General features: G+C 35.3%; 1 pseudogene; it reads right to left on the reverse strand.

The window, feature by feature from the left end:
• Nucleotides 1-2: 2 nt before the first annotated feature.
• Nucleotides 3-26,754, reverse strand: LOC113077823 (1-phosphatidylinositol 4,5-bisphosphate phosphodiesterase delta-1-like; annotated as a pseudogene).
• Nucleotides 26,755-27,329: the final 575 nt, after the last annotated feature.

Consider the following 27,329-nt stretch of genomic DNA (forward strand, 5'->3'; position numbering starts at 1 on the left):
AATGTTTCTGAGATGTTTAATTCAGTTTTAATGAATGCACTAGTTGAATGCCACATCATTTTAGAGTCAGTAAAGCTAGTTCTTTCCTGTTTAGGAGGATGTCAGAACAGGACATCAGAAACAGATGTTATTATGGCTTTATATTGCTGAAGTAGAACGTAACAGTTTTCCTTTAAGGCACATTAGATAAGTTAAGAACAACATAAAAATAGAAAGATTTCTAAAACAGGAGCAGATCAAAGTAGAAATACCTTATACCAACAGCAATGAATACAAAAAAAAAACACCTTAAAAATAGAAAGCACAGCTACTGTTTGTAAATGCATAACTTTTCCTTTCTTTTACATTATACATATTTGTAGTGCAACACTTTTAATGCTCTGACAAGATAACTCAAAACACTCATTCAGTTCAGATTCTTATATAATGTGATTATTATTGACAGCTGAACATGTTTATCAGAAAACAGTGGATAGCATGTACAGTATTGGTAATATTTGGTAAACGGTTCATTGTCCAACATCTGTATCCTGAGTTCATATAAAGAACAACTGAGCATAAGCCAACGTTAGTCACTGTAACTAACAAATATCAAACAATATTACACTAGTTCAACTCGTCTCACACAACACATTGTTAAGATTAAATCTTGATATAATTGCGACTACTCTTTTAATATAAAAAGGGATCAGTGTAGTATATTTTTAAATATACCTTCTTTTAACATTAAAATCGAAAACTGTTAGGTAAAACATTCTCCGGTTACGAATCTAAACTGAATTAGATAGGAATGACAATGGAATTCTTATGATGAACTTCAGCGTGGTAAAATGTGTTTTCTGAAAGTACTAGTGCTGTCAGATCGATTAATTGCAATTAATCGCATCTAAAATAAAAGTTTGTGTTTATATAATATGAGTGTGTATATGTATAGTGTGTATAGTGTGTTTATATTCATATGTATATATAAATACACATACATACATGTATATATTACTAAACAATTAACTAATTGTGTTACTTAATGACTCTTAATGGAAAGTAATGCGTTACGTTGCTTTTTGTCACCTGTGCTCGGCTTGCTTATTTGTTTATTAAACAAAAAAATATAGTTATATTTCTGGCAACTGTAAATACCCTTTTAAATCGAAAGTGAAATGAATAAACTTAGGTAGAGGTGTCAGTGAATACATTGGGAAACAAAGTAACTGGTGACAAGCATTACTTATTTGAAAAATAGAAATTCTCGCAAATATATAATTTCCTGTAAATTTCAAAGTAATGTGTTGCTTTACTAGTAACTTGATAAAAAGTCATCCGATTATGTTATGTGCATTACTTGTAATGCATTACCCGAGACACTTGTAGACACTAACTTTTATTTTGGATATGATTAATCGCAATTAATCGTTTTGACAGCAGTAGAAAATATTACTCTAACGGGTAGTCAAAAAATGTTCAAATCTTAACATTTAAATTAAATTTAAATAAAATATATTTTATATATATATATTTATTATTTAAACAGGTTTTGTTTAAATGTATTCAATTTGCATGCTATGAAAAACAAAATTTAAAGTCACAGTTTTTTTTTTTTTACCCCACCTGTTTTTTCAAAAATGAACTGCATGCACTAATTCCATGAAGCTTTTTAAAGTACATGTCTGAAGTCATAAGGTAAGAAGGAAAGGTCCCAATCTTATCCTAAAAGTGTTTGCACAGGACAGTTTAGCTGATTGTCTTGTTCAGTGATCTGCAAACTCTGACACTGTGGAGACTGAGGGGAATGTTGGAGTTTATTAGCCATCGAGAGCCATGATGTGTACAAACAGTCCCGCTGAAGGAATGAGATTTCCTGTCTTCGTGAGCAGAGGCACATGGCGATATCCTGAAGACAGAAGATAGGATTTATGGTGAACAAATTCACAATAACTGCACAACAATTTCTGGCTTATTTTCACTAGCTCACCATTCTGGATGCTGGTGAAGGGCAGAGTGTACAGGCCAATCAGGTCATTATGGGAAGCAGCGTCATAGTCCTCCACCACAAACCGCACCAAAGCCAGTTCTGGCACGTGAATAGTAAACTGGAACTTTGTGTTCCACTGAGGATTGAAACCTGTGACAAAAAACACTTCAGTGACCTACACTTTGGTAAAAAAGCATTTGTTCATTGCATAAGTGTAAATGGACAGTAGACACTTGCCATTGTTGTCAATGTGGTGTGTCTGTTTGCTGGCGTTGTCGTCGGGCACACCGTAGATCTCCACCCTGACCTGAGGGTCCACGATGGACTTCTCCTTGTCTTTATTGATCTTGGGCAGCTGCTGGGCTGATATGATCTGAACAGACACATACAAGAATTGGTCGCTGTTTGCATTGGTTTAGATAGGTCTGCATTTGGTTTGGTTTAATAACTTTAAAATGATTTAAAATAACGGATTTTATTTTTAAAGGTCCCATGATATGGATTATTTCCTTTTCTTTAAATGTTTTATAATGTATCCCTATGTGTGCTTATATTGTTAGAATGATTTTTACATTTAAAATTTAGAAATAAAAAGCATTTTTAGATCCTGATATTAGCCCTCTGGCTTGAATGCTCTGTTTGAAGGGGCGTGTCTGCTGGGAGACTCCGAGTAAATGACAACTGTTGTGATTGGCTGACATCTTTGCATTCGAAATGCGTAACATGTGGAACCCCTCTCAAATATATATATATTTTTTTACTATTACAACTGTCGAGATTAACAAATCGTGGAAGTGTTGATTATATAATTATTTTTTCGATCTTTTCCCATCACATGAAAGGCTGCAGTGATGAGCATTAAGTAGACAGAGTCTGTTTATCCCGTGAATGCAGTGATCTCGTCATTATTGCAACACGTTATCTCACAAAATGCTTTCACCACAGCTAACAGCAAACACATGAATACAGTAAGAGCTCCGTTGTGCCAGCATAACAGCGTCATTCATTGTAACAGCAGTTTGGGCAAGTGTGCAGATATACTCGCGATGTGTAAAAGCTCCGGAAAAAAGCGAGCGTTCTTTGATCGCTCTCTGTAGTTAAATCACAATTTAAATAACAGGTTTGTTTCATGCTACTAAGAGAAACAACGTGAAGTTGATCGTTTAGTCACTGGCTTGATTCACTGATGCATCAGTATTAAAGGATTTAGAAAGAAAGTCTGTGTGAACTTGAATGATTAGCTACACATCAGAAATCACTGATCACAGATCAGGCATTAATGAGCACTGTTTACTCACTGTTTGTGGCGGTGCTGTCGAATCTATCATAAAAGTCTGTTTGTAATGCCTGTGCTGACATTGCGACTGAATTATATGTAAATATTTGGGCGGGCAAAGCAGAGAAAGGGGAGGTAACATTTCTCCTTATAACGCCACAACGAGGAGATTCAAGATCAGCCCGTTTGAGCTTCCATTTTCTCAAAGGCAGAGAACGATGGCAAAATCTTGATTTACACCGATTCAAATTTCTAGAAACTTGGGGACCATATACAGGCTAGGAGAACTCATATTAATCTTAAAAAACCTCAGAAAGTGAAATTTTCATGTCATAGGACCTTTAATGTACTAATTAATTTATTTTTTATTTATTGTATCAGCCAGAATAACACTGTTAAATGTAATCATTAGCAAATCACAAAATCTATATTTATTTTTCATAACGTATATTACAATTTTGTGATGCCTAAATTCACTTGTCACAATAAAATAAAAAAAGTCGATGTTCAAGTGTTTTGAGACGCCTCTTTCTGCATGAGCCCTGAACACCAGAACACCGCGAGTACTGAATTGGGCTCTTTCACATCTTTTTTTTGGTTCAAACTGTGATTTGTGCTTGTTCTTTCAGGTGCAGGATGGACTTCGAGGAGAACTTCGCAGAAGAGAGCTCGGTTTAGCTCGTCTGAACTTACTCTGTTCAGCTTTTCCGCGTCTTGTGTTTGAATGCTTTAATGTTTAAATTGACAAGCGGTAAGGTTTAAGCTTTCGTGACGATGCGCAGCAGTGGCCCGTCAACTGTCCTGAGCATCTTTTTAGGCTGTCCTCAGCCAGTCGGTTATATAAAATATCAAGGTGAAAGTCATCATAGCTTGCTAATAGAGCTCCCAACCCAACTTTGAGAATAGGTTAACGGCAATATTTTTTTTATCACCCGATAAGAGTGTCACGTTAACGCAGCACGTTAACGCCGATAACGGCCCACCACTAATTTATACACAGTATAGAGAGAGAGAGTGAGACGTTTTTTCAGATCAAATACATAGCTGGTTTTCGTGCACTTCAGCAAGTCATTGACATTTTTTCCTACATTACTTATTTTATTCTTATTCTTTTTTTGTTCAGTCATTTAATTCAAATATGTATTTCTATATTTCTGCCCTTTTAAATTATTTCTTTTATAAATTAATAAAACAAAAATAAGGAAACGAGTCATAAAGTGTACAATAAAGCACAATGAAATCCTTATATTATAATCAAAATAAATATAAGTTTAAGGTGTAATCTTTCGATTGTCCTGCAGGTGACCGCATAAATCTGTTTTCTTATGATTTAGCAATTAGGGCTTTACAATTACTCCAGAGCACTCGTAGATCTACTTAAGTTACGATGCTTTTGGGAAACAGACCTTAATATTAAGATCAGTCGTACGATCGTTTTTACGAACTTCTTAGGCTTACGAAGCTTTTGGGAAACCAGGCCCAGAATAACACTTAAAGCTGCGGTAGGTAACTTTTGACGCTCTAGCGGTTCATAAACAGAACTGCTTGCGTCTTGCGGAAGAACATCGTAGCCGGAACTACTTCTCTGTGTTTATGTCTATGAAGAATCACAAAGGTACTGGGTTACTCCGCCGCGTTATCCCTGAAGCAATCTAAAATAGTCAGAATATAAACACTTATTATAGGTGCACCCTAGTGATTCAGGACAGGCCAAAAACACGGTTTGGAAAACGGATTCATGGTGTACTCGCTTATTATATATATTTTTCTACATTTTGAACACAAACAAAGTTACGGACCGCAGCTCTGATTGGTTGTTTCTTACCGGGTGCAGTCCGTAACTGCAAATGGCAATAGAACCACTGGGAGGAGCCAGAGGAGCTTGATTTTTTTCACAGATTATCTGTCTCATATTCTACTGTCAGGACATAATTTAACAAATATGTAAAAAATATATTTTTACAATATTAATTGTTCATAATGTATATTATAATGTTGTTATGCCTAAATGCACTAGTAGCATTACAATTCTAGATTTTAGCTTTTAGTAAATAATTTTTCATTAAAAAACTATATAATATAAACTAAAAAATATATTTTATTAAATAAAGAAATCATCAAAAACTAAATTCATAATGTATATTATAATGTTATTATGCCTAAATTCCCTCGTAGCATTTAAAAATGACTGTATTTCAGCTTTTAATGATTCATTTTTAAACAAATAAAAATATATATTCATTATTTATTTTGACTGATTTAATTTTCTTATATATGTTATTTATTGTATCAGGCAGAATTTTTATATATATTCATCTTATTTTTATTTATTTATCTTTTTTATCTCACCATGACATGCAAGATCTTTCTCTTCAGCCAGGGGCCTACTCTGAGGTTCCTGGGGTCAAACTGTGAGGCAGGGTCCCTCTGAAACTCTGGCTTCAGTATATAGCCACACTTGCCATTAGGTAGAAAGCGGGCCTGATTCAGATCCATCTCCTTACCAGGAGTCTGGAAGTTTAGAGCCACTACAGACAATTTGAGAGATAAAAACATATTAAGTGGTGAATAGAAGCACATGCAGATTATAACCAGGCTTTCTGAACTGCATCAGACTCATATTATCTCATATCACGAGGGCTTTGCACCTATTTGGCAGCCGGCGTTCCACAGTGGCACCGGATTGTAGTTGGAAGAATCGGTTCTGGAGCCGCCTGGGTAGATCCTGCTCAGCTTATCCATGTTGTGATGAATAAATGCCGTAGCTTCAAGAAATCACAAAATGTGTTATTTGAGTATATCTGGCAACATCACTCATATTTTAGGTCTTTCTTTTTTTCCTTTTTTTCTTTAGTTTGGGGAGTGCTGCAGTTATGACATATTCTTGTAGGCCAACCTGGAAGCTGGCAACACTCTGGTTTTTACCTGAGTTTTCTGCCAGGTTCATTGCTTTGCTTTCTTTGAAGGAGGCCATTTCATAGAAAGCCTGGTTATCTCTTGAATGCTCGAAGTTGCTGAAATGGACACTCTTGCAGTAGATGACCAGGTCTGACAGCTCCTTAGCCAGCTTGATCTTTTTGGAACTCTACAACACAATCAGGAATACAGTTTGGTTACAGTTGGGCATAACTTTACACATGCCATGACGAAGACATGCCAAATAAGCAGAACAAATCTGTTGTCTGTCTCGTGATTTGAATGGGGTTTTTGTGGGAATGTCTGACAGTGTGCCGATTTGAACTCAACCTTATCTACCACAGCTTTGTGTATGCAAATAAACTCCGCGAACCTAAGTGTGCTTTGTGAAACATTTTGAAAACCTGTTTTCCAGTTTACACTTCAAAGAAAATGCAGTGGTCTGAAAATAAACATTTTATTAATTTGATTTAAACCCTATTTTGTGCTGCACTAACAAATCAAATCTGCTTTTCTGTCAATTTTACCCTTATAGTGTATGTGATGTTTGGTGAATGTTCATTTTGTAGTACTTGAGAGGCTGTTTTTGCTTTCACTGGTACATTAGATTACACTGAAGTTTCCCCTGTAATGATAATTTTTAATACAGGTTCAACTAATGTCAGCTGCTGTTTGGTTATTGTTCTTTGGATGACTGAACAGTTTTTACACACATTTTCCTTTGGTTTCTGTTCACCCTCTTTGAGTTCAGCAGCCTCGTCTTCCTCCGACACACTGTCCACGTCCTCTGTGGCGTTGTTGTTGAATGCCGCATCCAGTTTGTTCAAACGCTTGCCCTTGATCAGGAAACGTCCTTTCAGCTCCTACAAACATAAACAGATCAGATAAGATCTGATTATGCATTGAAATGTTATATACACTACTGTTCAGAACTTTTTGTGAAGAATTTTTATGCATTTATACCACAAGGACACCTAAAACTGATCAAAAGTTACAGTAAAGACTTTCTCTTTCAAATAAATGCAGTTATTTTGAACTTTAAATTAATATAAGAATCCTGAAAAAAATGCATATGCATTTTGCATAAAAAACAGGATAGGTATACGTTTTGTGAGAGAAATTCTAGATAGCTTTCACATATTGCTGATGGATCTGAAAGATGAAGCATCCCTATTGTTTCTCTGCTTGCTGTGTTTATGTGAGGATGGGAGTTCATGGCTGAGCCGCCCTCAGGCTGTAATACTAGAATCACCTTTGATTACCATCCTGCCAGCGTGTTATTCAGAGAAACTGGCAGAACTTTTCAATACGAGAGAAAGCTCAGGGCTAAAACTCGATTCAAATAAGTCATCGTAAGGATCAGATTCAAAACTGATCCAGCTGCATGGATTCCAATTTTGACCTTTCTCAGAATCCCCTCCCACCTCACAACCAAAACAAGCACTTTGAATCCTGCCAGTCTGAACATGTACAGTCTTGTCATTTGCAGCTCAAAAGCTTATCAAGTGTTTTGGTGAATCATCAGGAAGTGTTAAAAAAAAAAAAAAAGTTTCCCCATGTAATCGTAGCTCTACTGATAATCACTTCCTCGGTCTTCAGCTATTTGAATTCATGGATACAGAAGTAAACAGGAAGATTGCAGGGATGACGAGGAAGTCATCCGTGGAAAGTGGGGTGTGGTGAAAAGAAAGTTATGTAGCTGGTTTAGTTTTAGAAAACAGTATCTATTATCCACCAGGTGGCGATATGTGGCGAACAGCACAAGAACTGAAAAAAGCAACAAATTTCACTCAAAACATTTATTTGCAAAGAAATCACAAATAATAAGGAAGAAAGAAAAACCTTTATAGTGCAGTTTGTGCAGAAACTTCCAAGTGTGTTATTTGTAGGGATCTTACCTCGGGTCCTGGAAAAGTGCTGGGCATTTGATGTCCCAGGGGTTGAGTGAGCAAAGCACTGCCCAGGATGGAGGTTAAATAATTGGCCATGATCTTCTGCTGCTCTGTGGAGCAATGGTTCTCCAAAGAAAGGATCACTGGATACTGTGAGGTCTAGTGTAGCAAAAAGTGTAGTTTAGTGTAGTTTTCATAATCCACAAAAAGCTGCTTTTATCAGTCATCACAACCTCCAATTGACCTTATGATAGATACATGACTGACGGCCCAAAAATAGCCAATTAAATTGTCTGTTGTACAATTGTGTCGGACACATACATACCTCCTTTTTATTTGGAGAACTAGTCACTAAGAGTTTCGTTCTTTTTGTTTCTCAAATCAGCCAGTAAGAGCAGACTCCTAATTATTTATGATAATGGCCTTCATTCATTGTTTTGTGATATTTTCTCAATTAAATAATGTGTTATTGTCTTGATTAACTAATGTGTAACACAAACGTGTGTTATACAAGATACATGAATACTGAATGGATTCTGGAGTGAAACAACAGTAATAAATAATATGTCATGCAGCTAAAGCTAACTTTATTTTCAGAACAACACACAAAAACATTATTTACTTCTTTCTGCATCTGCAATGCATTCGTTACCCATTTGTCCTGTGTGTAAATGTTAATGTTTATGACATGCTGGCTGTTTGACTTCTTAACACTTTGGGAGAAATCTTATTGTACCGTTTTCTGCTCCTATTTTCTACATAAAAACCTTATACAAAAGCTTGTACATTCTAATTTTGAACATTTGAAGTAATTTGCTCCAAAAAACTTTGGGTAGCATACATAAGTGAGCACACTCACAACTAGGGCTGTCACTTTTGTGAAAAAATCATTTTCGATTTTTAAGACATAAGTGTCCATTGAATCGATTGTAAAATCGATTTTCCATGTCTAAAAAAAGACTGTTTCCTTTTTCAACGTCAAATAATGGACGAACGTAAAGAGAGCGCTGGAAATGCACAAGTCAGCAGTATTTCTTATTTATTGGCATGAAGTTTCTGGCAGAATAACAAAAAGCAACAGGAGTGCAACATTCTCGAAAAAATATATATGCAGATTGGACGGCTGCCATAACAAAAGAAAAACATCACTGCAGGCTTCAACCCGGCTGCATTTCTGATTTAGGCATTTCAAAAATCTCCAAGATTATTTTAAATAATAATTCAATCCATTTCAAACAACTGTTCAAAAAGAAGACGCGCTCCGACCACACTGATGTCCCAGGGACATTGTCCCAGGGGGTATTACTGCCAATTTTCCACCACAAAAGCCGGTCGCTGTCAGCTTGCAATGTTCCTTTTCTTAACTCAGAATGTCCTGTAACTAGATGCACGAATGAGGCGAATTCGCATCTACCGCGCCTGCGAGACATCCAGACGCGCGTAAATTCGCCCTTACATTGACTTATCATCAGGCGTTTGGTGTGAACGCAGCATAATAGAACTTTCTAGTTTCGCAACGCATAGTGCACTTTCGGAATTCTTTATTTTCTTTTTCTGCTTGGTTTTGAGTTTTGTTACATCCATATTTTTTAATTGTTTAATTATTTTACAATTAATAGTGTACATATTTGGTTAAAATCGATTTACTATTTTCATTTTCGAAACTTCTTTTGGTTGGTTCGATCGATTGCGCAATCGATTTTCGAACTAAAAGTGACAGCCCTACTCACAAAATCCTTTTGTTGATGGACATTAGATTAGTTCACACATTGAAAGCGGTGGGCATTATTATTTAACCACCTTTTTTCACTCACTTTGAAAGCATATTCTTTGATGGCCTTGATGACATCTTTGAAGAGCACTTTGGATGTGAGTGTATGGCCGTGGTAAATGACCGGCTCTCCGTTTGCACCATCCCAGCAATCCAGCTCCACACAGCGACAGCTCTTCATCAGAGCTCTAAAAGACAACAACTATTGGTTTCACTCTTGATAGTCAAATTAGACATTTACATACTAACTAACTAGAAGTAATTTTGTAACTACATGTCAACTACATATCAACTAAATCTCATTTATTGCAACTACATGTCTACTAATTCTCAGATTAGACTTAGGGTAGGTTTAGGTTTAGTTGAATAAGTTAACAAAGAAAGAGAAGATATTAAGAAGACATTCTACTTATACTCTACTAACTGCAAGTTGACATGTAGTTGCAAAGCTACTTACTGTTAGTAGAATGTCTAAAGTGGACTAGCGAAATAAAGTGTTACCCAACTATTTTCTCACACTGCTTATGGATGAATGCTTAATGTGTTAATGCATAGCTGTTGAGACTTGTGAAAGCAGACATGTTCATACTTGATATAAGCTTCTGTGCTGCTAGGCCCCTTCAGCTGGTCCTCCATCAGATAGGTGTTGTGGGAAGAGGAAATGAAGTAATGATTGAGCGGCTGATGCATGTCTTGGTATATAGGTTGTGGGCGGGGTTAAAGATGGAGCCTTCTTCATGGTTCAGGTAAATCAGGAAACCATCTTTGCTCATGTACATGTTCTGTTTGGCTGGGTAAATGTAAAAACACTTAATACACTTAAATGTATTGTAAAAAATATGTTACTTATATTTTGTTACATGATGCACCTGCTATTTTGATTGAGTAATTCACTATTGTGTATTTATATTTTGTTATATAATGTTTATCTTCTAATATCCAAATTATATTATATCCGAAATGTTTTTTTTACTGCATTATAAAATGTAGTTTATTCCTGTGATCAAAGCTGAATTGTCAGATTTCATTACGCCAGTCTTCAGTGTCACATGATCCTTCAGAAATGTTATTCTATTTATTTTTAAAACATTTATTTTTATTAGCGCTGTAAAACGATTAATCACGATTAATCATGTCCAAAGCAGTGGACTTTATTAGTTAAATACCATTTTTCACTCACTTTGAAAGTATATTCTTTGATGGCCTTGATGACGTCTTTGATGAGCATTTTGGATGTGAGCGTAACTATTTATAGTTTGCTAGACAATGTTTATCTTCTATTATCCAAATTATATTATATATTAATAACATTTTTTATTTAATTTAAAAAAATGTTTTTAATACATTTTAAAATGTAGTTTATTCCTGTAACTCAAAGCTGAATTTTCAGATTTTATTACGCCAGACTTCAGTGTCACATGATCCTTCAGAAATTCTATTCTATGATGATTTGCAACAACAAAAAAAACATTTATTTTTATTTGCGCTGTTAAACGATTAATCGCGATTAATCACTTCCAAAATAAAAGATTTGTTTACATACTATGTGTGCATACTGTTTTTATTTATTATCTATATATAAAAACACACACACATAAAGTTTATAGCTTGAAAATATTTACATATATAAAATACATTTAATATATAAACATATTTTAGTATATTTTTCATAAATGTATACATGCATGTGTTTGTATTTATATATACATAATGTCTGAGTGTGTACAGTGTATATTTATTAAGTAAACTTTTATTTTGGATACGATTAATTGCGAATAATCGGTTTCCAGCACTAATTTTTATTAATATTTCAAAATAGCTGTTCTGCTTAATATTTTTGCGAAAAATAGAAAGTAAAAAAAAAAAAAACTTTTGATCAGTCGAATGTATCCTATTAATGCAGCTATTAATATCTTTAAAGGTAACAGTCAACTGATGTATTGCTTTGGTAAATTAAAGTGTGCTTACCTGTCTCATCCACCTCATATTTCTCAATGAGCTTCTTTGCATACTCCAAAGACACAGACTCCCTCTGCTCACTTTGGAGAAAGTTCAACAGGTCGCCGGAGCTCATCTGTCCATTAGTATTAGCGTACTTCCCATAGATCACATCAATTTCCTCCCGGTAAGTCAGTAAATCGTAGAAGTATTTAATCTCAGATCCCTCCAGAGTGCCTGAGTTTGATGTGTCACATTTCTGCAATATTAAATAGCAAAAAATGCATCAATAAATCAATAAATAAACCAGTTCTGTGGGACAGTTAATAGGATTTTTTACATTTACATTTACATTTACATTTAATCATTTAGCAGACGCTTTTATCCAAAGCGACTTACAAATGAGAACAATAGAAGCAGTCAGGTCAACAAGAGAACAACAACAGAATACAAGTGCCATGACAAGTCTCAGTTAGTCTAGTATAGAACGCATAGCCATGTGTATATAATGTTTTTTTTTTTTTTTTTTTTTTAATTAAATGAAAAAGACAAGAAAAGGAAAAGTACTGGTGTTAGTAGGTTAAGTGCAGGCGAAAAAGATGAGTCTTTAGATGTTTCTTGAAAATGAGTTAAGACTCAGCTGTACGAATTGAGATTTTTAGGAGACTTAAATGAGCCAGTGAGCTCAAAAGCAATTTAAACAAATTGTTTTATATGATATTGTGTAGATTCTTGAACTTGTAGACTCGTACATAAAAATTGCTATAAGCTTCTCACACAAGTTAAAATGCAAACAATATATTTATGATTTGTCTCTCACCTTGAAAAGCATCTCAGCGTAACTGTCGTCCACCTCGATATTGATCTGACGTAGGAAATGCTTCAGCTCCTTCAAGGACATTTTGTTGTCTGCATTCTTGTCTGCCTTGCGCATGCAGCTATAGAACCAGCTTTTTGTCTGATGTAAGGACTGAATATTACAGTTTTCTAGCTAGATCTTTTCTACTTAAAAAAGGTTTATATCAATGCTTATTACACATATTACACATAGTACTTTTAGCGCAAAAAAGTATATATTTGAGGTAACAGTTACACATATTACATATAATAATAACAGTCAATTACGTATAAAATGATTTATAAAATACAAGCAAACATCCTTTAACTGAAACCTAACCCAAACCTTAACCTTATACAGTATATGAAATAAATGTCACTTTGAGATGATGTGTGACCTAAATATGTTAAATCGATGTTAATTGCAACATAATATTGTTTCTCAATGTTACTCAGAAAACAGGATACAGGTTTAACTCATTCGAAATACTTCTGCTTAAACACTGTCAGACATTCAAAAGAAATCTAATGTATCTCTTGCTTGCACTTGGCTAATGTGTATAGACCACCAGGGCCATATATAGAATTTCTAAAAGAATTTGCAGATTTCCTCTCAGACCTCCTGGTTACAGTTGATAAAGCGTTAGTCATGGGAGATTTTAATATTCACTTTGATAATACAAATGATGCATTAGGACTTGAGTTTACCGACCTAATAAACTCTTTTGGAGTCAAACAAAATGTCACCGGGCCCACTCATCGTTTTAATTTAAGATTTAATTATATTGCATGGAATCGATCTTACTGCTATAGATATCGTACCTCAAAGTGATGATGTTACAGACCATTTCCTTGTTCCAGCCACCAAAGACAGATTCGCAAATAACCTGCCTGATTTATCTCAACTGCTATTTGTACCTAAAAATACACATGAACTAGATGAAATGACTGGCAACATGGGCACTATTTTCTCTAATACATTAGAAGCTGTTGCCCCCATCAAATTGAAAAAGGTTAGAAAAAAACGTACTGTGCCATGGTGTAACAGTAATACTCACTCTATCAAGAAAGAAACTTGTGGTCTTGAACGCAAATGGAGAAAAACTAACTTGGAAGTTTTTAGAATTTCGTGGAAAACAGTATGTCCAGCTATAGACAGGCTCTGAAAACTGCCAGGGCAGAGCATATCCACAAACTCATAGAAAATAACCAAAACAATCCAAGGTTTTTATTTAGCACAGTGGCTTAACAAATTACTAGATTCAAATATTCCACCAACGTTTAATAGTAATGACTTTATGAATTTCTTCACTGATAAAATAGATAAGATCAGAAATACAATAGCGAATGTTGATTCTACAGCGTCTAACACTTCAGTTTCATCCATCGCACCCAAAGATAAACTGCAGTGCTTTACAAATATAGGACAGGAAGAGCTAAATAAACTTATCACAAACTACAGCTAGTCCAAAATGCAGCAGCAAGAGTCCTTACTAGAAACAGGAAGTATGACCATATTAGCCCGGTCCTGTCAACACTGCACTGGCTCCCTATCAAACATCGTATAGATTTTAAAATATTGCTTATTACTTATAAAGCCCTGAATGGTTTAGCACCTCAGTATTTGAATGAGCTCCTTTTACATTATGATCCTCTATGTCTGCTACATTCTCAAAAATCAGGCAATTTGATAATACCTAGAATATCAAAATCAACAGATCCCCTGTAAAGACCTTGTCTCAGAGGACCACCAGGACAAGACCACAGGAAACAGATGATTCTTCTGCACAATCTGACTTTGCTGCAGCCTGGAATTGAACTACTGGTTTCGTCTGGTCAGAGGAGAACTGGCCCCCAACTGAGCCTGGTTTCTCCCAAGGTTTTTTTTCTCCATTCTGTCACCGATGGAGTTTCGGTTCCTTGCCGCTGTCGCCTCTGGCTTGATTAGTTGGGGTCACTTCATCTACAGCTATATGGTTGACTTGATTGCAAATAAATGCACAGACACTATCTAACTGAACAGAGATGACATCACTGAATTCAATGATGAACTGCCTTATAAACTATCATTTAGCATTATTGACACACTGTTTTCCTAATGAATGTTGTTCAGTTGCTTTGACGCAATGTATTTTGTTTAAAGCGCTATATAAATAAAGGTGACTTGACTTTACACTTTATCTAAACCAACAACATGTATATTAGATCCTGTACCCACTTAATTACTGGAAGAGTTGTTACCTGTAGCCGAAGAACCGCTTCTCAATATTATTAACTCGTCGTTATCTTTAGGTCACATCCCAAAACAATTTAAGCTGGCGGTTATTAAGCCTCTTATTAAGAAACCAAAACTAGATCCTAGTGAACTGGCAAATTATAGGCCTATTTCAAATCTTCCATTTATGTTATTATTTAAGAAAAAGTTGTAGCTGCTCAATTGAGCTCCTTCCTGCAAAAAAAATTATCCGTATGAAGAATTTCAGTCAGGTTTCAGGCCCCACCATTGCACAGAAGCTGCACTTGTTAAAAATTACAAATTACTTGCTTCTTGCGTCAGATCAAGGCTGCATCTCATTGCTAGTTTTAGTTGATCTTAGTGCTGCGTTCGACACCATAGATCATGACATACTCATAGATCGATTACAAAACTATACAGGTATTCAAGGGAAGGCTCTAAGATGGTTTAGATCCTTACCTTTCCAATCGCTACCATTTTGTTTATTTAAATGGGAAGTCATCTCATTTATCACTAGTAAAATAAGGAGTGCCACAAGGATCCGTCCTAGGTCCCCTTCTATTTTCAATATACATGTTGCCCCTTGGTAATATTATTAGAAAATACGGGATTAGTTTCCACTGTTATACTGATGATACTCAGCTATATATCTCAATGAGACCAGATGAAACTTCTAAATTATCTAAGCTAACAGAGTGTGTTAAAAATGTAAAAGATTGGATGACCAATAATTTTCTCTTATTAAATTCGGATAAGACAGAGATATTAATTATTGGACCAAAAAACAGTACACAGAATCTTGTAGATTACAATTTGCAACTAAACGGAATGACTGCATCATATAATAATTGCCGTTAATAAATTTAAATTAAATTAATGCATTTAACAGACGCTTTTATCCAAAACGACTTACAGTGCATTCAGGCTATACATTTGTACATATCATGTGTTCCCAGAGAATCGAACCCCCGACCTTGCGCTTGATAACGCAGTGCTCTACCAATTGAGCTACAGGAACACATAATAATGTTATCGTCGAATAATGTTCATCGTCTGGCTCACTATGTCTTGTATTAATTTTTTCAGAAAAAATTCTGTCATACGCGCACAAACTGATAGTCACCACTTATAAGCTACAACTAAATATTGTAGAAATGTAATTTTCTGTAAAGTTGCTTTGTAACGATTTGTATTGTAAAAAGCGCTATACAAATAAACTTGAATTGAACTGAATTGAACAGTGCTGAGAAACTGGAATGGATGTTCAAGGATACTGTTCACTGTTCTGCTGTCGGTTGAGGCTGTGCATGCCAGTCATGATCTTCTCCAGACCGCTGACCCATCTCTTGGCCTCCTCTTTAGATGAGGCAATCAAGTCTAGATTCTTCCGTCGGCCTTTGAAGATGATGGAGAAGCAGCGGTCGTCCACTGAGGAGTCAGTGTACTTCTGCAGCCCTTCAGTCTGACGGCCATACCTCACCGAATCAACATCCTCGAGACTGACTGGAAAAGAGCAGAGAGATTTGTTATTATTATTAATCCAACAGCATTTTGAACCTTTTGGGAATAAATCTGCCTTTCACAAGAAATCTGTTGACGGATTGATGAGAGAAACATCTAAATGGTGATTTACAACAAAACAACAGCCTGAAGTCAAAGAGACACATTATTTCTAGGCTTGTTTGATATGCAGGTCTGTACATGCAGTGCTGCATTATTTCAAGAGTATATTTTGACATTTAAAATCTTCCAAAGCACCAAAAGACACAGAAGTGCAAGAGGGTCCATCCATTTTTAAGAATTAAGGGATCAGTATGTTATCTCTAAGAGGGTTCTAAGCAATCCAGTAATGAATCTGAAATTTAAATTGAGCAAACAGGAAACAAAGTTGTAATTTCAACTGAAACTGAATTGAATAAAGCAGAATCCACGCTCACTTGTATGCTTCTTAGTGATTTTGGGATTTTTTTATCATGAAAGAAGAACAAATGGATTTATGGATATGATCTATTTGTGCTTTATGAATTATAAGAAAATATAAAAATCAGTAAGAATTATATAAATGAGTGTGCATTCTGCTTTTTCATTTGAAGCCATTACGATTTTTACAGATTTTTACGCACCCAAAGTCTTGGTTGAGCGCAGCGATTTCACATTTTTAAATTTTAATTGAAATTAGAATAGACTTAAATGGTATACAGTCAAATTGTACTGCTGTACAATTTGTAATTATTAATTTTTTTTATTGAATTACCCATACAAACAATGTCTTTTCAGGTGATATTAATTCTTCATTAATATCATTCTTCTTTATATATATATATATATATATATATATATATATATATATATATATATATATATATATATATATATGTGTGTATATATATATATATATATATATATATATATGTATATATATGTATATATATATAAATTCTCCTTGTATTTAATTTATAAACTTTTCATTCATTTTCATTATATTTTATCAATTTAATTAATTTTATAGATTCTTGATGGCGAGACACTTATTTCCACTTCAAATATATTGAGTTAATTTTGATTTCATAACATGTCATGGCACAGTTCTGCAACTGTGTTCAATTAATTTTAATTCAGTAAATTCCTGTCGATTCAACTTGAACATTAACATGCGAGATACTTGAATAATCTTGATTCCTCAATCAAAGAACCTTGGCACAGCACTGCTGTATGAAATATTGAATTTAACGCAGGCATCATGTCACACAGTGATAAGAAGCTGATAACCTCAGAGGTGTCACCCTACTTGACGATTATTGAACGTGTTTGGCAAACACAGCTGTACATTACAATCAGTCTCCTCATGTGCCCTCTGGCCTTTAATCCCAATGTTAAACAAACACAACATTAAATAGGACCAAATGAGCTCTGTTCCTCTCAGATCATATGTATTGTGCTATAATAATAAATGAGAAATCTATTGTATAGTTCAGATGTGTACACACAGTGCTATCTGGAAACGTGTTAGCAGAACTGGGTCAGCTTTAGAGCTTTAATTGACCGTTCTGTGCACAAACAGATCGATAAACTCTTCTAACTGGAAGTAAGACACAAGTGAGATTTTTTAAATGAATCCATGATCCTAAATAAACCCATTAGACAACAGATGGCTTTCTATGAAGAATGAGATCAGGGTTGGGTTGTGTGCACTCATAACATAAGAGAAGCCACTAGCCATTAATATGGCACATTTCAAGACACGTGACAAAACAGCAAAGGCACAATTATTTATTATTATATATATTTTTTAAAGATCTATTAGATATTAAAGATAGGCTGCTCTATATTATAAAACTAGTCTAACATGAAAAGTAGCTGCTTTTAAAAACAGCAAATGTCTGTATCCTATTTGAGGTCTTGACCTTCTCGACTGCACTTCTAAAATCATAATTTTGATATGAAATTATATAGAATTCATTTTTAATACTTAACTAATTTATACATTTTTGTTATTTCTATTAATGAATTTGTAGTTTATTTGAATTTTCAATGTAAATTTATAGGTTTTATCAATGTATTTCAAATATGCCTTGAAAATGACAAAAAGACAATTATGAAATTTAGAGAAAATTACCAGATCAAACAAACAAAGGTATAAAACTGTATCTAGTTCATGTAATATGTAATTTAACCTTTTGACATAGATATACTGTATAAAAATTTCCGAGGGCTTTCTTTCACCGACCATTTGATGAAAAAGAAGAGCTTATTTGTACAGTATTTCTGGAATATGTCGAAAAAGCACAGCTGGAGATAATTAGCTGTTTTAGACGTGGCACACGCTCACAAAGACAAATATGGGGACCGTAGGAGAACTATTTGGATAACACCCAATCTCAAGTGAACTGGTGAAAGAAAGCAGTGTCAAAAGCAAGTCTAGCATCCTTCAGATTCCACTCAAACAAGCTGACAGAAAGGAAACATTGTGCTTGGCCAAATTCTGACCTCTGCTTTCTGATTTTGTCAGATAATTATTGTTGCATTTCATGTATTATATAAAACACAGTGTCTGAAATACTTCTTCATTATGAAAACATAATTATGACATAATTGCACCAACATCTTTTTTGAGGTGAAGTGGGTTGATCTTTTTTTTTTATTTGATGATGGTGCAGATTTAATGTAGTGATGATGATGCAAAGATTACACACTTCTCATTTCCAAAATATGTCCTGTCTGCTGCTTTTTCTCAGATCTCCTGAGCCGCCCTATTCGAGCCTAATTGATGTCAAGGAGGAACTATTTTAGGCAGTAAAGTTTAATACTAAAAATAGCAATTCTGATGTGCCAACAAGAGCTTTTAAAAACATATCAGGGCTCTTACTAGTCTGATTTTGCCTCATATGACCTCTGTTGTATGTTACAGTGGTGGGATGTTGACCATGTGACCTCTCATTGTGTTCTGCTGGAGGCGGGAATAATAAACTCATGACAAACAGGGGCAAAATCTGTTCATTGTTGCACAGATAATAGCGTCAAACTATGTAACGGGGCATCACACAGGCCTGTGGTTGATGTTTCATTCAAACTGTCTTTGTCCAACAGTTTTTAAAAGACGAACATGGTCATTGTCCCATTTCTGGATAGTTTTACTGCATCAGCACTAGTGTTTGATAAAAACAATCTGTTACGTTTCCTCAGTTTGTTTCCCGCCCTTTCAAGTCCATTTAACTTGAGATAAACTTGGCGTCATCACTATAAGATAGTAAGAACCTCACTTCCTGTGCATAAAAACATGATCCCCTTGTCTTCTCGCATTTAAACGGTTAACTAGCCAATATTTTATAGATTCAGCTTTTACCGCCAATGGCAAGTCTCTAAGTCAATCTGTAACTTTTCAACACTTAGAGAAATCCTACTTGGCTTAATATATGTTTTGAGATACATTTTCAGCCATTTATGTCATTGTTTTGAGAACATAAAAAGAGGCCAGAATGCTTTGACTACATGTGCAATGCATCCAATCATTATTATTGGCCAATGGGAGTTAAAAGCCTGTCAAAACACCCAACTAATGGGTGAAAATATCATGTGAACAGACCCGCGGGCTTCCCTGCTGATAACTGGTGTTTTCACTAGAAACCTTTGATTTTGTTTGGTCCTGGTTTACTTAATCACACACATGCAGGACAAAGAGGAGGCAGCCACAGTCTGGCAGACCGCAGATAAAGAGGTCTGGTCTGAGGCCTTTGGCCAGGAGGAACCAGGCCGGAAACTAAGAGGACCACATGTGGGAAAAAGATTTAATATCACCACAAAATTTTGCTCCCCTCCTCTCTGGTCATTTTGTCAGAGATGTTTCCTTTCCGCCCAACTCAAAGACTTTTGTGGCCTTGCAGGCAGAAAAAAAGGAAAGTGAAGGACAGGTCTAACTGTTTGTGACCCTGGCTGTGAAAACCAAGCTTTTTTTGTGATTTACTGTCTTCTACATAAAATCATGGTTTGCATTTTGTCCCATCATAAGGTGGAGAAATTTCTGAAAGCCATTTGATGTGAGGCTTGCTGATGTCAGCATGAGATCATTTACTGAAAGGAAATTATACAAGGTTAACCGTTTTCTATTTTAAATTAGTGGCAGCTTAGTTGTATTCACAAATGTACAGTGTTTTGCTTATTATACCGTGATCTATTGTTTCAAGTAAAATTTGATTCTTCATGATATGACCAAGTCCTGTTCTCCTTACCTCTTTCAAACAGGCACAGAATAAAGGGACAGCAGAGACACTTACAGCTGGAGTCACTCTTGAACTTCTTGTTGGTCTGTTGCCACACTGTCTTGCAGTCTTCATTCAGCCGAAAGCAGCGGGTCTTTCTCCATGACTTGGACTTCACCTTTAGTAGGTCTCCACCATTCAGCAAAAACTGCAGGTCTGGGTCTCCATCCAGACCTAAAGGACAAAACAAAAGTCAAGTTCAGGCGTCAGTGTGAATGGAGTTCACAAAGGTCATAAAATGCTCGAAGTCCACGGTCAAAGTATCTCGATTTATGAGAACTTTGGAAGTCTAAATATAGAACCAAAGTCAAAAATACCTGGGGTCAATGCTGATTCATGTAAAGGTCAGAACTATTACAAAAAATTACATGCATGGTTTCATTAATTCCAATTGCCTGACACACCTCTCTCCAGACAAAAGCAGAAATGGACTTGCTGAATTTACACTTTGACTTTGCTCAAGGTCAAAACCTGCTGGGTGAGCTTTAAGTATGGTAAAGGTTACTGTAAATGCACCAAGATTTTCTTTTATACTCTTTCATGCTGTATATCTATCTGCCCACAATAAAGTCCAAATCATTGAGTTTTTACTTTCATGAAAACAAATGATATGTTTAACCATTCTAATTGTTGGTAAATTCCTAGAATTTTTCACTTTCAGTTACTAGTTTCTAGTTTTTAAGTTTGAACAATATAAACGGTATACAGTATATCCTTTTGGGTAACACTTTAGTATAGGGTCCAATTCATACTAATAACTAGAAGCTTATTAGCATGTCCATTATTAACATATTGACTGTTTATTAATGCTTATAAAGTATGTATAATGCATGACATCCATAATCATACCCAATACCCTAAACTTAACAACTACCTTATAAACTATTAATAAGCAGCAAATAAAGAGTTAATTGAGGCAAAGGTCAAAGTTAATGGTTAGTTAATAGTGATAATTGGACCCTAAAATAAAGTGTGACCTAATTTTGCCTTATTTAATTCAGTTTATAAAGTAATGTATTGATTTTTGACACTTTATTAAAGTATCATAAATAGTACTCATAGTTAAAAAAATAAAAGTGACACGTATTGACCACATTTATTCACCCACACAGCATTTATTCGATATTGCAATGATATTGTGGTTATCTTTTCTTGCTGGAACCACAATGCTGATTGAGTAAAGATTAGCAATAAAATAATTTGCATCACTCACAGAGATTCTTGTGTTAATACATTCTATGCTACACATGTTTTTAGTTTAAAATAATTAAATTACATCTACGAAAAGAAGAAGAACATTATATTTGTTTTTTTGAGTTATGGCTTTAATATAGTCTTTACTTATTTTGCATACACATACAAATATCCAAAGAAGATATACAAAGAATCCTGAAAAAAAAGTATAATTTGAAAATATGCAAATTAGCTTATATATGATTAATATACCCGGTACAATTTTCGAAATAGCCATATGATCTGTGTTGCAATTTTTAGGGATCGATTTTCAATTGCTTGCAAGGATTATTGCATCTATAAAGCAAGACAGAGTTAACCACAATATGTAAAAATGTGTATGTGCACGCGTGTTGTAGTAAGTTCATATCAATGTCTTTCCATAAAATGCTTTTACTTCCTTTTCAGGAGTGGCTAAATTTGGAATGATAAAATATTGCAAAATATTGTGAACGCCTGCAACATCCGGATGAGACACAAAGCCGTTGTCCCACAGTAATCATAGTGCTGATTTAAGAGTGATAAATGCACTTGGTTGAACTTTGTCATGATGGGCTTAATTTACCCAACAGTTGAATCATGAATATCTCCATCTTCTGTGACCCATGGGTGTGAGCACAACCACAACATTGCAGGCATTTTTTCACGAGCTGTTACGACAGAGGCTGTTTATGAGGCTCTGGCTGCTCTCGAGCAGAAGGCGGAGAAATGGGGAAAAAGTTGAGCTGATTTTCAGAAAGGCCTTTGAAGTTAGGCTGAAAACATTTTCTGTGCTGGAATGGTTGCTTGTGTTTACTCAGAAAACTCTGTGTGTAAGGTTTTATTTTGATGACTGATACTAGTGTTATAGCATTTTTGAAAAGGGTGAGGTATTTAACATTTAGGAAAATGTGCCTCTTTATCTCATTCAAATCATACTCCAGAGGTTTTTAGAATGCAAATGTAGATGCCGCCAAGTTCAAATACTCTTCTGACTTCTAATTGCTGTGGTCTTTAAAGACCTTTAAAGAATTTCTTTAAAGAAATTATAGAAACAGGACCAGGTATGATTTGCGAAGAGGATTTCAGCTGTGCCATTGCTGGAATAAAAGCCAGAGAGGGAGATCACTAATACCAGGATGAAGCTGTTCGAAAGCATTCCCACTCACTTCAGTAGCAATTTAAAGGCAGCAAACAGGGTAGATAAAATGTAATTACATTTTTTAAAGGCTGTCCAAAACAAACCTGGGCATTAGTAAATTACTGAGTATACTGAAGTGAAATATTTAAAGGGATAGTTAACCCAAAAATGAAAACTTCTTCTTAAGTTTTAAACATGCCCTTACTACCCTTCCAGGCCTTGAACATGTCAGTTGTGTTGTTGTCTCCACAGGGTCAGAAAGCTCTTGGATTTCATCAAAAATCTCTTGATTTGTGTTCTGAAGATGACCAAAGGTCTTAAGGTGATGATACAAGGCACAACCTTTTGACCTTTTGTAAAACACAAAGTTGACTTTCACCGACTGTACTATGCACAGATTAACGGTAAAATGTATTGGTTCAATAAGGAAACAAATTATGAATATTCTGGTTATACATGTATCATAATTTCTTAAATCTGATGAAAATCTGATAATTTCTTATTTTTTATTTTACAAGTGCACTATTTAGTTTCAAAATCAGTATGCCTAGAAGTTTGTGAGCCATATCAAAGACAGCTGACTAAAGTGTTATGCAACTCAGCATGTGTGTAACTAAAACAAATGCCAAAAGAACCTTTTCTTGTCTGCTAACTTGAATTGAAACCTGAATAAAATTGCATTTGTCCATTGAACACAAAATGTTATTTGAATGGTGACCACAGCTGTACAGCAAGATTTTCAAAGCAAGCTAAAACAAACATTTTGATTTGATCCTCAGACATAAAGACTTGTAATATAGCCCACAAGTTGAACCATTAATATGAAGATTACATGTTTGTTTTTTTTGTCATTTTGAATCTTTACAGCTCCCGTCCACTGCCTCAAAATACTATCTTCTGAAAACATGTTTGCCATCATCATTTAGCCATTTTACCTAATTCATTTTCCAACAACTAGACATCTCTGCATAGAATTAAACACGTATACTGGACGCTTATGAATCTTACAGTGAACTCAACGTTTACATGGCATTATTAACAATGTTTAAGATCTGCACCACACGTTTCAATTTACTTTTGCAGCAACCTCAATTTAATTAAAATTTGCATGAAAGCACTTTGCTTTAATTATTAAAATGTATGTAAACATAGAAACTGAAGCATTCAAATACATTCAGTTCCAGGATCCTGCAACAAAGTGAGAAAATAAATGACTATCATAATGCTACTTCATGTGTGTGTTTTGATGCTACTGTCATACTCCTCAAGGCTTTTTCCATTAACTGGAATTTCCATCTAAGGAGCCCTGAGTGCCACTATTTTCTTCAGGTTTTTGATTTTTTGTGATTTTTCATTACTAGAATTAAAACTGTGATAAATCAACCGTCAGAACCATTCATTATTTCCTTGGAAAGGTTGTGAAATCCTACTCTCCTTTTTCAGTAAAAAAAAAAACAAAAACACAAGGAAGATAACAGATCTTCTCTGCTGTATTTGGCTGGAATGCCATTTAACATACAGCAAAACATCAAAAAGCTAAACAGGAAAAATCCCCTTGACTCATTCCTCATCCCAAATATTAAAAAAGTGTATCATACACGTTTATGAGATAAACTGTCATAGATGTTTGTGACATGCAGATAAACATCCTTTTCATCATGGTAGCCTATTTTATAAATGTTCTCAATGTGTTAATCATTTTAATCTTAATATTTAGAGTGCAGCTTCTTAAAGCAAACAAAAAGTCTGATTTGATCCGACTTGTGCAAGAAGATGTAGCAGAGATTGGTTGACACATTTACAGTAGGCTATTTATCTCCTAATCAACATGCACGTTCTAAACTTCATGCTATTTTAAATTATTTATGTAAATGTTATTTTATTACCATTGTTACAGTGAGAAAGAGCTTTTCTCTTACTTTTTACAGTTTAAATGAGACCCCATTTATTATGGTTTTACAGTAATAGTGACAAAACTGTAACTGCAGTTTTTCTGGAAACTCTACTTTCTGGGACTAAACAAGTCTCGTGCAGTTTCGCCCACGGGAGGCTTTTTAATGCACGAGCGCGCGACACAAAAGCAACACCCACCTATGCGTTTCCCATTCTCTTGTGCCACGATCTTGTAAACTAACTCCTGGGATTTCGTCCTTTCTCGAAGCTTACGCACACAAGACATGACCGACATTGGCTGATCGGTTTAGTTTGTCTAGAAAAATAACATGAGGCGAGAAAATCATGACGTTTGCAATTTTCTTTCTATGGGCGGGTTCTAAACCTGCAAAAATCATCCTGCTGTGTTTTTATGATTCACTTGCTCCATCTATCTCAGGGTTTCACATCTGTAAGTCTGGCATGTTAAGGCATGCACTGTGGTATTTAAATGGCATATAGCTATAACGCTGTAATAACAACGTATTTTATTCTGTCAGTTGGTTTCGTTTTCGGCCTGATTAAACACAAACCCACCTTTAACGTTACATTTTGCCTGATGACTACAAACGTGGTTTCTCCTTTGGGGATTTTCACTTATGGGAGAATCTTTGGTTTTGAACGAATCTTTTAAATGGAAGAATCGTTCTGGTTTGACTCCTAGCTATTTAGTTTGCTCAAGTTTCTCTCGTGTAAAGTGCAGATTTGCTGAGAAAAATGCGAACTAATAGCATTCCAGGCGGGTTGTGATGGATCATCCCCCTTCACTGAATGAGTCAAGACTCGTGGCGTTATTAAACGAGACAAACTGAACAAACTGGATATCTACATCTGCTGACCAACTGAAGTGGCGCAATGTCTTTCAATTCAGTTCAGCTTGTGAGTTAAACTCTTTAACAAAGAGAGAACGTTGATACACGTTTATCGGTTTTTAGCTAATTCTGTATTCTTATAGCTTTATTAAAGTCATAAACATAAAATCTATATGGAAAGCAGATGTGATTTGAACAAATAAGTAAGCGAAATCTAAAAGAGTCGTTTAGGGAACCGATTCAAATATACGAGTCACTTTGATGAATCACTAACTCAAATGTAATTTGTCATAGGGCGCCTTCTTCTGGTTGAATCCTCCCTCGCGTGACATTAGTTAACGTCATGCTGAATGTGTGTTGGTGTAAGTGAAGGTCCACAAAAATAATTATGTTTTATATAACCATACAATAACTAAGCTAAATTAACTCCAAGTGTATTTGTTTGTAAGCTGCAATTTGCATTGTGGACTCATGCCTCTGTTTTTAAAGCTGAGTAGCCTATTAAAGTTCTCAGATAAATGAAAAGTCCGCAAACTCCTGAAGTGATGGGAAATGTTCTATGAGGCATCATTTAATAGCAGTTCTGACAGTGCAGCAATAAACAAAATGTAATTAGGCTATTTCACTAAGTTACACGCCGCGTGACTGTGAAAAGAACCTCGCGAAAGCTAAAAACAAGGTGATCTTACAAATTCGAGTTTCAGAGCAAATTGGTTTGTACAAAGTATGTGGTGTTGTAGCTAGCATTCAGTTGTTCACATTATGGTATTCATATAGCCATATGAATATGTTGACTCTTAAATCAAATGTATTCACTTCTCGCGCGAAATAATCATGACATCACTGCAAAACTTACCGAATTTGCCAGCATTTCCATTGGCTTCCATGATTCTTTCCGTTTTATTTAGCGTTTGCTTTCAGTTGTTGTATATTCCAGTTGGGAAAAGACTTTCGCGTCCCAAAGCCACTCAGAGCCGCCCAGATACTGACTGGGATGAGTAAAACCCGTGCCTTAAACCATCCACTGACAGGGAAGTTCAATGCGCTGTTGTGTGTGGAACCCGCCTATGACTAGTGCACTATCGAGAATTCGCCAACACCCACAACAGCAACACTGGTCTTTCAAGTTTCTCTCAACGATGCTCTGAAAAGTTTTATTTGTGTGCACCCATTATGATACGACTAATGTGTAGCCTAATTCACAGACATGTCTGCTTTCTGGGTGATTTCCAGAAGGAGCTCTTAATTGTCCGTGGCTACAGATGGTTCTGATTCATTTCTTCAGAATTCCACTCTTGTCCTGTAATTCCACTCTTAAGAGTGTGCTGTTCAAAGACTGAAAGTGAATAAAAACTAAGTGCTGGCTACAGCTAAACTCTTAATCTGACCCTCCACCTAGAAGTGTTTCATAAGCATTGTCTCATAGGAAATAAAAGCCAGTCTATGATTTACATTCAGTGTTTTCAGATTGAACAATGTTTCATTTCAATGCAAGTGATTCAATGTTATAACATTTATGGGGGTCTGTAAACTTCATGTTATACTTGTTTTGTTTGCATGTTCCACTTCTCGGTGGATTTTTCTGAATATGGGAGTTTGGATGAAAGTATATATATTTGTTTAGTATTACAGTACATGATA

Source organism: Carassius auratus, unplaced genomic scaffold (genome assembly GCF_003368295.1).
Source record: "Carassius auratus strain Wakin unplaced genomic scaffold, ASM336829v1 scaf_tig00023280, whole genome shotgun sequence".
Taxonomy (NCBI): Eukaryota; Metazoa; Chordata; class Actinopteri; order Cypriniformes; family Cyprinidae; genus Carassius; species Carassius auratus.